Genomic DNA, 8,257 nt, shown 5'->3' on the forward strand with positions numbered 1-8,257 from the left:
ACACTTTTCCTTCTTTATCCTTAATGCACCTAACTTGATTGAGATCTTGACATTTCCTTTCTCTCCTCCTTGCTAATCTATAAATATCTTTCTCCCCTTCTTTAGTTCTAAGTTTCTCATATAACTTTTCAAAGGCCTGTGCTCTTACTTGACTAACTGCCTTTTTTGCCTCTTTCTTTGCTATCTTGTACTGTTCATATGCCTTATTATTATCACATTTAGGTAATTTCTTATGCCATTTCCTTTTTCTCTTCACTGCCTTTTGCACTTTCTCATTCCACCACCAGCTCTCTTTTGAGGGTGGTCCATGTCCTTTAGACTCTCCAAGTACTTTTCTAGCTACTTTTCTAATCTTTGATGCCATCTGTATCCACATATCATTGGCCTCCATATCCAGCTTCCATACTTCGGACTCGAGAAGCTCATTTTTGAACTTCACTTGCTTTACTCCTTTGAACTCCCACCATTTTGTTCGAGCTGCACTATTTCTTTTAACCTTACTTGAATTGTTCCTAAACTTGACATCCAAGACCACCAACCGATGTTGACTTATTAAAGCCTCTCCTGGAATGATCTTGCAATCCTTGCATAGAGCTCTATTTGTTTTCCTAGTTAAGAGGAAGTCGAATTGGCTTCTATGTTGCCCACTTTTGAAAGTCACTAAATGTGACTCTCTTTTTATAAAGTAGGTATTTGCTAGTATTAGGTCGTATGCCATAGCAAAATCCAAGATGCTTTTTCCCTCCTCATTTCGACTGCCAAAACTAAAACCTCCATAAACATTCTCATAACCTTGTCTATCACTTCCTACATGTCCATTCAAATCTCCACCAATGAAAACATTCTCTTCATTCGGTATGCTTTGCATTAAATCATCCATATCTTCCCAAAACTTTTATTTACTCTCACTGTCTAGTCCTATTTGTGGGGCATAAGCACTAACTACATTTATTGTTTCTCCTTCTAGTACTAGCTTTACTACTATAATTCTATCTCCTACTCTTTTTACAGCTATTACTGCGTCTTTCAATGTCCTGTCTATGATTATGCCCACTCCGTTCTTGTTTCTCTCATTTCCGGTAAATCACAGTTTGTACCCTGAATTACCCACTTTCTTACTTTTCTCTCCTACTCATTTAGTCTCCTGAATGCAAGCAATATTCACCCTTCTCCTTTCCAAGGTATCCACAAGCTCCATTAATTTTCTTGTAAGTGATCCAACATTCCAAGTACCAACCATGATCCTCCTCCTATCCTGTTTCTTCCTAATTGGTTTCCTTCTATGTCTATCTTCTATTGTTTTCTATGTCTATCTTGTGTTCTGTTCCACTATCTGTTCTACTATCTGTCCTATGGACTAACTTCTTTACCCACACCCGTCCATGATGTGGGAACCCTTGCTCACTTAACACCACACCCGAGCGTCGGCATGGCGCATCGCTTTCGGTGAACTCCCTATGTAACACCCTAGGCAAATCCCACATCGGCAAAACACGGGAGAGATGCTGGGTTTATAAGTTGGCGGTTCGTAACCCCTAGTGACGCGTTTTAAAACCGTGAGGGCTTCGATCCAGAGCGGACAATATCACTAGTGGGCTGGGCCGTTACATTTATGGTATTAGAGCCGCTCCGCGTGCAACCTTGAGCGATGGTGGGGCAAACCTCAGCGAGGACGCTGAGTCCCATAAGGGGGGTGGATTGTAACACCCTAGGCAAATCCCACATCGGCAAAACACGGGAGAGATGCTGGGTTTATAAGTTGGCGGTTCGTAACCCCTAGTGACGCGTTTTAAAACCGTGAGGGAAATGTAATGGCCCGGCCCACTAGTGATATTGTCCGCTCTAGGCTGAAGCCCTCACGGTTTTAAAATGCGTCAATAGGGGTTACGAACCACCAACTTATAAACCCAGCATCTCTCCCGTGTTTTGTCGATGTGGGATTTGCCTAGGGTGTTACAATCCACCCCCCTTATGGGACTCAGCGTCCTTGCTGAGGTTTGCCCCACCATCGTTCAAGGTTGCACGCGGAGCGGCTCTGATACTATAAATGTAACGGCCCAGCCCACTAGTGATATTGTCCGCTCTGGATCGAAGCCCTCACGATTTTAAAACGCGTCACTAGGGGTTACGAACCGCCAACTTATAAACCCAGCATCTCTCCCGTGTTTTGCCGATGTGGGATTTGCCTAGGGTGTTACACCCTACACCCTTGCATATTTCTCACTACACCCGGGCTCCAATGTAGAGTGTCGTAAGTAGAGGATGCCCCAACGTTTATATCATTTGAATCTATATCATAAGGTGTGACAAAATTTTTACGCTGATTGTCATCTACCACAACCCTCCTCCTTTATCCGGGCTTGGGACCGGCTAAGCGCAAACTACTTAGGCGGAGTTTAATTTGACACTTAATAGAAAAAAAATTTAATTGTTCTTTCTCTACGTACTCATAATTTTAACAATTCAATTTGTACAAATCGATATTTCAACAATTTAAAATCTGTTTATTTAAATTTATCAATCTATAAAATATTATTTTTTAATTTAATAAATATTACATCATTATAAATAATTTAGAAATCAGTTATTAAAAGTCATAAGAGATTTTATATTATTTAAATTAAAGATCAAGAAATTTTATATTATAAATTAAAATTTAGATATTCTACTGTTACATATCCCTAAATTGAGGTACCATTTATATAATTTATACGTTTCTTAATATATATCCTAAAAATTTATTATTTATAAGAATAATTTAATATCATGAATCATTTAATTTTAATATATTAATTTTTAATGGTAGTTAATTTTATTAATTATTTACCCTATAAAAAGTGAAGCTAGGAATTAAAATCAATGAAGGCAATGATTCATTTCTTATAATGTCAAATTTTTTTATTCGTTCAGGAGAAGCAAAAATCCAGAGTCAGTTCTCATTATTTGAAAATTCGAATCAAAGGAAAATTGAGTTTTCTCAATTTTTTATTACCTCTTACCGCTTTGCCTTGAAAAGCATTCACTTAATATTTTGTATAAATTTAAGGATTAGAAAAAAAAAGTTGTGAGAAATTAAAAATTAATGATATATTAGTTGAAAATATAAATAATTAGGTATTTAAAAGTAAAAAATATGAGAATTGAAAAAACAATTCAAGAATGAGAGAAAACAATTTCTAAAAGAATATTTTTCATAAAAATATTTTCCGTTATTTGATTAGAATGTTAATTTAATGTATTTATTTATGTCACATATGTATAAGTATTTTCACATTTTAATAAGATTATTAAAATTTAAAAAATAAAAAATAATTAAATTTTTTTATAAAAAAATATTTTTTATTGACTTATTTTTTTAATGCTGCAAGCGCTAAAAATATTCTGTAACACATATGGAACCTTAAGGGTATTAAAAATTTGAAAAAATTAAAATAATTAAAAGAATTGAGAGAATTTTATTGATACAATTTGAAAATAGGTTATGTTAATATTTATATATACGTAATTTTTATTTTTTATATTTAAAATTATTTTAAAATATAGTTTTTATATAATTATTACAAATAATGAAATTATCGTTTATATTTTACTGATTATAAAAAAGTTTAAAAGTTGTTAAAATTGTATCAATGGCAAAATGATAAATATTTGGCAAACATTTCAAACTTGATCATTTGATCATGCGCCTCATGTCCAGCACTATTTGAATTTAAAATGTTATCAGAATCTTGATTGAGTCGTGGATTCCAATCCCCAATAAAATTGTGTAATTAGATCCGTATTAAGTTAATAATAATTAATTATTAAGTATTAACTATATGATTGCACTCGAGGAAGGAGTGCTGAGAATAAACAAAAGTTAAAGAGTGATTGAGTTGCAATATTGATTTGATAAGTCATTTAGATATGTAAAATAACTTAATCACTTATATTAATCAAATTAAAATGAATTAATATGTAATATGCCTAGCATTCTCTTTGAATTTAACACCTCATTCCTCTTTGCCGCAAGTGATGGATGTGAGTAATATTTTTTTTATGAATTAAATTAAGATAAATTATTGATTATGATAAAATTCAATTCAAGATTTAAAAATGAGAAGTATCAAAATCAATTCTTTTTGTTACCAATTCTAAACTAGATTACAACAGTAAATCAATCAACAATTATAACGCCCTCACCGTAGGTAGTCCATACATTTTACTGTTCCGACGATTAATGTCTGTTCAGATAGTCAGGATGTCTGGAACTACACTTAAACTATAGTGAGTAGGCATAAATTAATGAAATAAATATTAAAAAAATATAGGAAAAATTTTGAGAAATAAAATAAAATTTAGAGAATTTATTAATTGGTATAAAATAATAAAAATAATCCGATGAGTACCATGAAGGGCATTTTGATCATTTCACCCCTAGAGGTGAATTTTGACTTAAATGTCAAATTAAAATTAGGAAATGAAATAATTAACATAAATTAAATTTATGAATTTGAATTTAGAAAATGAGAAGAGAATGTAACGTCCTCACCAAAGGTAGTCCGTACATTTTACTGTTCTGATGACTAATGTCTGTACGGACAATAAAAATGTCTGGAACTACACTTAAACTATAGTGAGGAGGCATAAATTAATGAAATAAATATTAAAAAAATATAGGAAAAATTTTGAGAAATAAAATAAAATTTAGAGAATTTATTTATTTGGTACAAAAATAATAAAAATAACCCGATATGCACCATGAAAGGCATTTTGGTCATTTCACCCCTAGATGTGAATTTTGACTTAAATGTCAAATTAAAATTTGGAAATAGAATAATTAACATAAATTAATTTTATGAATTTGAAATTGAAAAATGAGAAGAGAAAGAAGAAGAAAAGAAAAGAAAAGAAAAGGAAAGAAAAGAAAAGAAAGGAAAGAAAAGAAAAGAAAGGAAATAGATTTATGAAATTTAAAAACAATAAAGTACACATAAATATATATATAAATACCCACAAGAGACAAAACCCACCAACCCTCTTCTTCTTCCTCTTCTCTCTCCCTCCTTGCCGTCTCCCTTAGTGTCTCCCTCCCTCCATTTTTGTTCTTCTTAAAGCTTGATTTTCCAAGCTTTCTCCTCCCCAAAACCCATAGACCCTTCACAAAAAATTTAGCCCACACCATAAGGAAGCTTTAGATACCCATTAGAAGAAGAAAGATTAAAGTTTGAAGTGGGTCACAAGAGGTTAGTGCACTAATCCCTCTTCTTCTCTTTATTAAACATGAAAAGCATGTTTAGCTAAGCATAAATACCATTAAAACAAAAAGAAAATCTAGAGGAAAGAACCCTTGAATTTTTGGCAGCCATGGAACTTGAAATTTATTGCTTTTAAGTGATGAAAAATGGTTCTATGAGAATGTGTAATTAGTTGAAATGTTTGGGTGTTTGATTGTGTAGTGTTTGTGTAAATTTGAAACTTTGAAAACTAGGGTTTGTGTAAATGTTGAGGACTTTGTGTAAAATGTTGAAATTGATCTATTGGGATGAGATTGTTGCTTATAGAAGTGTATTGCATGCAAATTGAAGTAAGGAAGTTGGAGGAGGTTGAGTTTTGGAAGTGTCAATTTTCTGCAGGTTGTGTTTGTTGAGGGCAGTGTACATTTTAGGCCATAAATAAATTGTGTGACCCCAATTGGTATGAGGCCAATTGGAGGTGAAACTAGACCCAAAATAGCCCATTTTCCATGAAGAAACCATGCCCAAATTCTGTCCAAAACTTGACCTAAATACTGTCCAAATTCGGATTTCCTGCAACCCCCCAGAAAATGACCAAATGAACAGTACATGTTCATTTGGTCATAACTCTCTATACTGGTCCAAATAACCTAAAATTTTAACCATGGAAAGTTTAGACATAGGGCTACACTTTTCATGAAGACCACTTAACCCAGTTTTGCCTTTAACAAATTCAAATTGTTAGCACAAGTTGGGTCACTGAAACTGCCAACCCAGAAAATGACCAAATGAACAGTACGTGTTCATTTGGTCATAACTCTCTCTATACTGGTCCAAATAACCTAAAATTTTAACCATGGAAAGTTTAGACATAGGGCTACACTTTTCATGAAGACCACTTAACCCAGTTTTGCCTTTAACAAATTCAAATTGTTAGCACAAGTTGGGTCACTGAAACTGCCAACCCAGAAAATGACCAAAATACTGTTCCTTTGGTATGCTTGACCAGTTTTGGCAAAAATGCCATAACTTGGTCTCCAAAGCTGCAAATTGAGTGAAACTAGTGCCAAAAGTTTTATAAGACATAGCACAACAATTTTTATGTTTTGACCAAGCTCTAGAAACCATTGCATCCTAGGGAAAATATTAGCCAAAGTTAGGAATTGAAATCTAGAAAATGTTAAGTTGAACCCAGAATGCCATTTGATACCTGTGTGTTCATTTGGCCATAACTCCCACTAGGAAATTCCATTTGAGATTTGCCAATATGATGTAGAAACATGATACTTAGGGATACAATATTGATTTAGACACCTTTGCCAAATTCTAAGTGTAAAGACCCTAAAAAGAGGGTCAAACATACTGCCCTGAAGTTGATTTTTGCCCTTATAGGACTGAGAGTCCAGGTTAATACATTGACCATAACTCACTATACCAAGCTTGAAAAATTATGAAATTGTACCTGGGAGTCCCTAAGACATAGAGGAACATATCTTGTGAAGGAACGTAAGTCTAAAAATGACCATAAAATGATCAAATGACTGGTCAAAGTTTATTGACTAGAAATTGTAAATTCTGGACAGCTTAGAGGCAAAGGGACCAGTTATGGTATTTTGACCATAACTTGAGTTCTATAACTCCAAATTCAGTGATTCAAAAACTGAAATTCAAGTTTAAACATAGAGGAACAATTGTTATGAAGGAAGTGTGACTAAATAGACATCCTAACCTAGTCAAATTCCTAAATAAAAATAACACATCAACATGAACCTAAAGAAAGGTTCATGGGAAAAATGCTATATATAATAATTAAAATACTCATAAGGATAATTAAATATTAAAAATGATATGAATATGTAAATTGGGACTAATGTCCCATTAATATGAAATTAATGGTACCAATGAACAGTACTAGAAAATAGTAACAGTGAATAGTGCTAAAATAATTAAAAATGTTTAATTGCCCATAGTATACCTAGACTTATTTATTTAGTTTGGATAAATTGGTATACCAATTAGGGACCACAGATAGCGATCGCTTATAGAGCAAATCATGAACTGACAATATATGTCTGACATGATTGTTCTACAGGCTATATGCCTACTTACTGGCCATTGTGCCTACTTTATTTCTGGCTTTACAAGCTTGACAATGGTCGTGCGACGGTGGCCTCGTGCACAGGATGTATCTGAGGGTAGACATATGGCTGTCTAACCCGTATACTCCCGTGTATCCAGCTTTTATAATTTGTTATAGGATTCTTGGGCATTGATAATAATTAATTAATACTGAATATACAATAAGTAAGCAGAAAGACCCCAATAATTTTAATTGATTCCAAAGTGTAAAAAAATGTAAAAGACCCAGAATTGATGATTTGTAAATATTATTTCAATTGTTTAATTATTATTATTATAAATTATGCACCACTAAGCGTTATGCTTAGCGCGTTGGTTTTCCATCGCGTAGAGTCTTGAAGATCGGCGCCACAAGAGTATTCGGACGAGTTTCGACGGATCGCCACCGTCGAGTCACCTCATCAGTCTTTTGTATTTTGGTAGGGCCCATGTGTAGCCTAGTATTTTGGTTCATTATGTCTAGTCATTATGTAATTACTAGTTTATGATGTATTTTATTTTGGACTTGAAATGAAAACTTATAATTTATTATCTATGAATTTCAATATGAATGCAATAGATGACACTTCATTTTGAGATCTCATAAATAGTTGCGAATGATATGATAAAAGAGAATATTGTCACACCCCGGCTTAGGGGGCCCCTGCTCAAGCCCCTCTATGGGTGGCCTTCTTGCCAGCGTACCCTTTTAGAGGCCGGACCTGCGACTTACAAGGTACTGTCCGCTTTGTGGAATTAAATCTAGGATTCGAACCCATATCACTCACGGTTTTGTAGCCTCTCACCAATTGGTGCGGCTTAATTGGTGAGAATGATTTAATTCCATAAAGCGCCTTTTATTGTCACCCGGCAGGGCTCAAGGCCCTTGGGGTTGCTTTCTTGCCAGAGGCGGACTGCGACTC

Source organism: Hevea brasiliensis, chromosome 5 (genome assembly GCF_030052815.1).
Source record: "Hevea brasiliensis isolate MT/VB/25A 57/8 chromosome 5, ASM3005281v1, whole genome shotgun sequence".
Lineage (NCBI taxonomy): Eukaryota > Viridiplantae > Streptophyta > Magnoliopsida > Malpighiales > Euphorbiaceae > Hevea > Hevea brasiliensis.